This window comes from Manis pentadactyla, chromosome 11, assembly GCF_030020395.1.
Source record: "Manis pentadactyla isolate mManPen7 chromosome 11, mManPen7.hap1, whole genome shotgun sequence".
NCBI classification, from domain to species: domain Eukaryota; kingdom Metazoa; phylum Chordata; class Mammalia; order Pholidota; family Manidae; genus Manis; species Manis pentadactyla.
This window is the reverse complement of record NC_080029.1, coordinates 116,576,933-116,584,693: the sequence shown is the minus strand read 5'-3', so window position 1 is coordinate 116,584,693 and position 7,761 is coordinate 116,576,933.

The following is a 7,761-nucleotide window of genomic DNA, read 5'->3' as shown; positions in this document are numbered from 1 at the left end:
GACATGGTGTATCCATCTGTGAGCTTGCAGAGCTACAATTGTGTAAGTAATGGCTGTGAAGTGGGATGAGAATTAGGATGGGAAAGTCAGGTGCAGGGGGAGTGGTGGAGGGTAAATTCTAACCTATTCTAGTGATGATCTTGAAGGGGAGACCAGGAGAGTAGGCATGAATGACACAGACAGATAGGACACAATTTATGGAGGCCAGAGGTCAAGAGAGTACCTGGGGACTGCAGGAAACCAGGAAAGAAGTGAAATAAAAATTACACATCTGGAATGACAACTACCAATTCTCCAATACCAGCTGAATGTTCAACAATTCACTTCTGAAACTAACTACCCAGAGTTCACACAGACCCCACAGCTTCGGGGCTCAGGCCTGGAAGATTGCCCCTGCTTCGGATGCTAGTCTCAGCTCAAGTCTCAGAACACCCAGACTTTTGGCTAGTTATAAGCTGGGGATTCCGATGATCCCCTCCTAAGGTTCAATAGTTTGCTGGATCAGCTTACAGACTTCAGGAAGCTACCTTACTTACAGGTACCAGTTTATTATAAAAGATATAAATCAAAAGCCAATTAGAGTTATACAAGGAGAGGCCAAGAAGGGTTCTGAGCACAGGACCTCCTGTCTTCATGAGGCTGGGGTATGCCACCCTCCCAGCATGTAGGTGTGTTCAGCAGCTCCAAAGCTCTCAAGCTTGTTTAGACCTCAAACTCCAGCCTCCCTTCCCCAACTCCCAGGACATCAGTGGGTGGGGCTGGTACTTTCCACCCACGAATCACATGGTCTTTCTGATGACTAGCCCCATCCTGATGCTATCAAGCCCCCCCCCCCACTGCGTCCTAAGTCACCTCATTAGCATGAACTCAGGTGAGAAAGAAAGGGAATTGTTGTGAATAACAGAAGACACTCCTGTTACTCAGGAAATCCCAAGGGTTTTAAGAGCTTTGTGCCAGGTAAAGGGACAAAAAGCCAATATTTATTTCACTATACAGCCATCTATAGGGAGCAACAGCATTTCAGGCAACAAATGGCAAGAGATGAAGCCTGAGAGATAAGAGGACCAGATTAAGAAAGACTTGTGGATGAAGTAAAAGAATTTCTGCTTTAGATTAGGGCAGTGGGGAGCCACTAAAGGTTTAAGGAGGGGAGTGGCAGGGATGAAATATGAATGTTATAGAGATCACTGTTCGGAGACCTGTTTAGAGGGACAAGGCTGGAATCAGAGACACTAGAAGGTACCTCTGTGGTGGTCCTGGTGGAGACAGTGATTATGGCCTTGGGAGGTCAGGAAGATGGAAAGAAGTGGGTGGGATTATGAGAAGGCTGAGTTGGCCCTACTTTGATTTTGGATGCATGGTGATCTCTATCACATTTATTGTGCTCTTCCTTACCACATTTATTTTTATATAGGTTCCTACTTGTTTAATGCTGTTATTTGACTTTTCCTACATTTATATCTTATCGCTCCAACACTCTTTAAGCTCTGAAATTCTCATACCTAATTAAATACCAAATTTCATTGTCTGATTCTTTGGGCCTCAGTTTCCTCATTATTAACACAGAATTGATAATCCACACCTTTCATGCTTCAAAGACTTATTTTGAAGACCCAGTATTCAATAAGATGATGAAGGATACAGTCAGATCTTTTTACAGTATGCAGAAACAATGGATTGTTGTCATAGAGGAATTACCTATATGCATTACATTAGCACTGCCCAGAGCATATATTGGTCAGGATGCAGTCAGAAAGAAGATAAAAGCTGGTGTACTCTTCGCTCTGTGTGGTTGATTCTTAAATTATGACTGAAGTTCAATCAATAATGGCCAAATAATATTGACTCAAGTCAGAGAGAAGCCTAGAAAAATGTTTGTCATGATAACAGACAAGAATTGGATAGCCAATGGTTTCATATGTCTACTAGGGTAAACTTAACACCTCAACTCTACATGTCATTGTTTTGAACCCCATCTCACAAGGTGGAGAAAACCTAGGACTTCTCCACGATTTCTGTGGTTTTCCTGGACTTGTATTTCTTAGTGTGACCTCTGTTAAAAATAAAGACACAGACCCAATATGGTGTCACTTCTGCTAGGCCAAGTCACCCAGACACGAATTCCAGTTTCAACATCCCTCGGAAATGTGGTCACTCAGGAATTTTCTGGTCAGCATCAAGGATAGGATCAAGTCACATGAACCCCCTCCATCTTCTCTAAAAGAAGAGGTCATCTGCATTTTAAGACCTCTGCTCTTTCCCCTGAAAGAAAGTGACTTTCCTGAGACAATCCCTTCTTTTCTTTTGATGATAACTTCTCCCACCTTCCTCACTATCAACACCTTCCGTTCTGGGCTGACTCGATCCATAAAAGGATTAAAGATGGTGGCGAGAGAGCTGACACAGAGAACTCCTTCCAAAACCACATATAATATGAAAATATAGTTAATACAACTAATCCTGAAAGAGCAACAGGAAAGAAGGCTGTGCCAGACTGCATACATGTGGAGAACAGAGCAGACCTCATGGAACAGGGTAACGTACCAAAGCCTTGATCCGGTGGTTCCCAAGCCCTTCCCCCACCCCAGATCACCAGCAGGAGGAAGAGAAACTGAGCAGGGAGTGGGTGGAAGCCTAGGACTGCCGAACACCCAGCCCTGGAGATCTGCTCTGGGAGCACAAACCTGCCATGCATGGTGCTCTGGAGATTAGTGGGGTTGGAAAGCTAAGACAGGCGGAATATTTGGAAAGACTGAGATTCCAGCCATTTGTGGAGGACAGGGATCCACATCCAGTTGCTCTGGGACAAAGGAAAGGCCTTTGGTCTGAGAGGCTTCCTAGCAGTGAGAGGGCTGCTGAAGGGGCGGGGATTGCCTGGCACTTGCTGTTCGGGAAAAGGGAGAGGTGCACAAGGTTGTCTGGGTGCACTCTGCCCAGCAGGTTGGGAACTTTCAGGAGCTTCAGGTGCTCCAGCCCCCTGGCTGGCTACTCAGCTCCGAGGACACCACTGTGATACGCAGCCTGCTACACCTTCCTTCTGGCCTGTCAGCACCAGCTTGCAAACTGGCAGTCCCTGCCCTGGCGTCAGGCCAGCCAGAGGGAGGCCCTTCCTATGGCAGCTACAAACACAAAGCACAGAGGCTTACACCCATGTGCTTGGTCCACTGGTTCTGACAGTGGAGACAGGCACTGCAGCTGGGAAGCAGGAAACAGCTCCTTCCTCCCTCTAGGCACCAGCACCGCTCCCCTGTGACCCCCAACATCACTCCAGGGACTAAGTAGCTCCAGAGACTAGAGCTTCTGGGCACTAGAGGGCGTCACATAAAAAGTTGAAATGTCAAAGGAACCTGGTTCAGACCAAAATCTCACAAACACCAGAAAAATGCCCAAGTGAAACTGAACTCACCAATCTTCCTGAAAGAGAGTTCAAAATAAAAATCATAAACATGCTCATGGAGGTACAGAAAAATACTCAAGAACTCAGGGATGAATTTAGGTCAGCGATTCAATCATTAAGAAATTCCATATCTGAAATGAAACATACAATGGAGGGATTTAAAAGCAGATTAGATGTAGTAGAAGAGATGGTAAATGGAATAGAAATTTGAGAAAAGGAATACAAAGAAGCTGAGGCACAGAGAGAAAAAAGGATCTCTAGGAATGAAAGAATATTGAAAGAAGTGTATGACAAATCCAAATGGTACCAGAAGAAGAAGAGAGCGAAAAGGGGATAGAAGTGTCTTTGAGGAGGTAATTGCTGAAAACTTCCCCAATTTGGGGAAGAAGTTGGTCTCTCAGGCCGTGGAGGTGCACAGATCTCCCAACACAAAGGACCCAAGGAAGACAACACCAAGACATATAATAATTAAAATGGCAAAGATCAAGGATAAGGACAGACTTTTAAAAGCAGCTAGAGAGAGAAAAAAGATCACCTACAAAGGAAAACCCATCAGGCTATCATCAGGTTTCTCAACAGAAACCTTACAGGCCAGAAGGCAGTGGCATGATGTATTTAATGCAATGAAGCAGAAGGGCCTTGAGCCAAGAATACTCTACCCATCAAGACTATCATTTAAATCTGAAGGAGGGATTAAACAATTTTCAGATAAGCAAAAGCTGAGAGAATTTACCTCCCACAAACCACCTCTACCGTGTATTTTGGAAGGACAGCTATAGAAAAAAGTGTTTCTAAGGCTAAATAGCTGTCACCAGAGGAAATAAAACCACAGTAAAGAAAGTAGAACAATTAATTACTAAGCAGATGCAAAATCAAATCAACTACCCCCAAAGTCAATCAAGGGATAGACAAGGAGTACGAATATGATATCTAATTTATAAAGAAAGAAAGAGGAAGAAAAAGGAGGGAAAAAAAAGAACCTTTAGGTTGTGTTTGTAATAGCATACTAAAAGAGTTAAATTAGACTGTTAGATAGTAAGGGAATTACCCTTGAAACTTTGGTAACCATGGATCTAAAGCCTGCAGTGGTAATGAGTACACACCTATTGATAATCACCCTAAATCCGAATGGTCTGAATGTACCAATCAAAAGACAGAGAGTCAGTGAATGGATTAAAAAAAACAAGACCCATCTATATGCTGCCTACAAGAGACTCACTTCAAACCCAAAGACATAAACAGTAAAGGGATGGAAAAAAGATATTTCATGCAACTAATAGGGAGAAAAAAGCAGGAGTTGCAGTACTTGTATCAGAAAAAATAGATTTCAAAACAAAGAAAGTGACAAGAGACAAAGAACATTACATAATGATAAAGGGGTCAGTCCAACAAGAGGATATAACTATTATAAATATCTATGCACCCAACACAGGATCACCTATGTATGTGAATTGACCTAGGAATTCCACTCCTAGGAATTTACCCAAAGAAAACAACTTCTCAGATTCAAAAAGACAGATGCACCCCTATGTTTATCACAGCACTATTTACAATAGCCAAGATATGGAAGCAACCTAAGTGTCCATCAGTAGATGAATGGATAAAGAAGATGTGGTACATATACACAATGGAATACTATTCAGCCATAAGAAGAAAACAAATCCTACCATTTGCAACAACATGGATGGAGCTAGAGGGTATTATGATCAGTGAAATAAGTCAGGCAGAGAAAGACAAATACCAAATGATTTCCCTCATTTGTGAAGTAAAACCACAAAGCAAAACTGAAGGAACAAAACAGCAGCAGTCTCACAGACTCCAAGAAGGGACTAGTGGTTACCAAAGGGGAGGGGTGGGGGAAGACAGGTGCGGAGGGAGGGAGAAGGGGTTTGAGGGGTATCATGATTGGTGCATATGGTGTGTGGGGTCACGGGGAAGACAGTGTAGCTCAGAGAAAACAAGTAGTGACTCTGTGGCATCTTACTACACTGATGGACAGTGACTGCAGTGGGGTATGGGAGGGACTCGATAATAAGGGTGAATGTAATAACCACATTGTTTTTCTTGTGAAACCATCAGAAGAGTGTATATCAATGATACCTTAATAAAAAATAAATAAATAAAAATAAAATAAAATAATAGATGCATCTATAGAATTTTAAAAAAAGAAACAACCTTCCATACTGTACAATTCCTTGGAGCATCTCTCTGCCTCCTAGAGGATATGCGGCCCGATTCATGAATCATTTAATAAAGCCCATCAGATCTTCAAATTGACCTGGATGGATTTTGTTTTATAACATCTCTGACTCTAAATTTCTTTCTTTGCCGTATTAAGGCCACCCCTGTATCTCTCTCCCAGTATTGCCCCAAGAGTTGAACACAGCTCCTTCTCTTTGATGCCTACTAACCTTTATCCCGTAAGCTAGCTTTGATTAAGAGACATTTATTGGCAGTTTGGGGAATGGATTCCATTGAAGACTGGTGGATTGCAGAATTTCAGTCCAGAGATCTCTCTGTTCTTAAAAGGCCTCCCCAGTTTCCCAACAATGAGGGCTTTGGTCTCCGGCCATATTGCTTAGTTTTCCTTTCTCCTTTGTTCCCCCTCATCCCCAAATTCTTGTTTACTTCTTAAGTGGAGCTGTGTAGCTATCTTTGTTTTTTTTCCTCTCCCCCGCCCATCTTTAAGGCCTCACCTTCTATCCCTAAGGGGCCCCTCAAGGTATTTTCCTAAACAAAAGACACTTCCTTCCCTGAAAGGAACTCTGGTACCAGCTGATAAAATAATAATTTGTTACCTGCTACAATAATGACAAGGTTGCCAAATCATGTTTATTCTGTGGGAAACTTGCCATTAGTGGGGCCTAGTGGCCCATGGGAAAACTAACTGGTCTGCATTCCTGGTATTTTAGGTTCGCACCCATTATGGTATTTGATCTGATGTTCACAAGTTTTGGAGAAAGGCTGGGTAGTTCTGATTTGCCCATTTTATGATGGGCAAAAATAGGGCTTCAAAATGGTCAGGGGCTGGACGAAACAGCTTCTGAGCTAGAACTTGAACCCAGATCTCTGCTCATTCAATTCTCTTTCCCTCGAGAGTTTTCATGGAAACAGAAAATGTCCCTTGTCTGTAGTCAAGTGGGATGTTTTGAGAATGAACTTCGTGCCCCCATGTAGAAGGTCAAAAGAGACATGGGTTATTTAGCAGATCTGTTTACATAAGTGCTGGAGGAAAAGATAAGCTGCCAGCAGATGCTTTTCTGTGTTGTGATTGAAATATTATCCCCCCACGATAACCATCTTGAGGCTGTTAGAAAGAGCAAAGGCTGGGGAGGGATCCAGCAGGACTCCTGGGACCCACCTCTCTGGGCTTCTCTCTGCTGTGGAGCCTTGTCCTCTCCTCCCTGTCCATACCCTCTCCTGCTTCAAGGCCCACCTACATTTGAACCTCCTCTGGGAAGACATCTTTGTTAGCCACTCACAGACTGAATCTCTCTCTCTCGCTTTCTTTCAGGAATCTCATTGGCAATTACTCTGGGTTTTGCACCATTAGGTGTTCTAGATTAGGGGCATTCAAGTGGTTGACTGAGACCCACAGTAAGGAACAAATACTTTACCTTGCATCTCAGTACACACACTGTACCACCTGCTCACTCTTTCACACGCACACACAGAGTAATAACACACATGTACACTACTGAACCAAGGGTCACACACAGGTATTTACTCTTATTTTGTATGATGCATACTAACAGTTCTTTTTTATTCCACTTAACTCTTTTCTATTCTGCTAAAAAAAATGCTGGTTGCAACCCACTTAATTGATTTCATGACCTACTAAGAACACTTATTTCTTTTATCTCTTTGCAATACAAAGTATGGTGTTTTACTATATATGCAGCCCACCTCATTCCCTACTGCCCCTGATCCTCGAGTTCAGGTCACTTCCTGTCTTACCTGGGTACTCCCAGAAGCCCCTCACTGGCCTCTCTCTCTTTCTCTCTCTCTTTTCCTTCCTCCCCACTGATTTTTTTTCAAATGCAAATTTCATCTCCTCATCCTGATGTTTAAAAACCTCCTGAGGCTTTCCATTGCTCAAAGGCATATTCCGAATAAATAGCTGGAGTATAAAGCCCTTGTCACCAGTCTTCTCCTCAACCTCAGCAACTCAGGGCCCTTTGTAATCCCAAAGGGCTGTTTCTCCATGACTTTGCACATTCCGTTCCCTGACTGGAATGTCTCTCTCTTCTCTGGTGGAAAACTGCAGAATGGAAAAGAATTATGTAGAATAAAAAAGAACTGTTAGTGTGCATCACACAAAATAAGAGTAAATACCTGTGTGTGACCCTTGGTTCAGTAGTGTA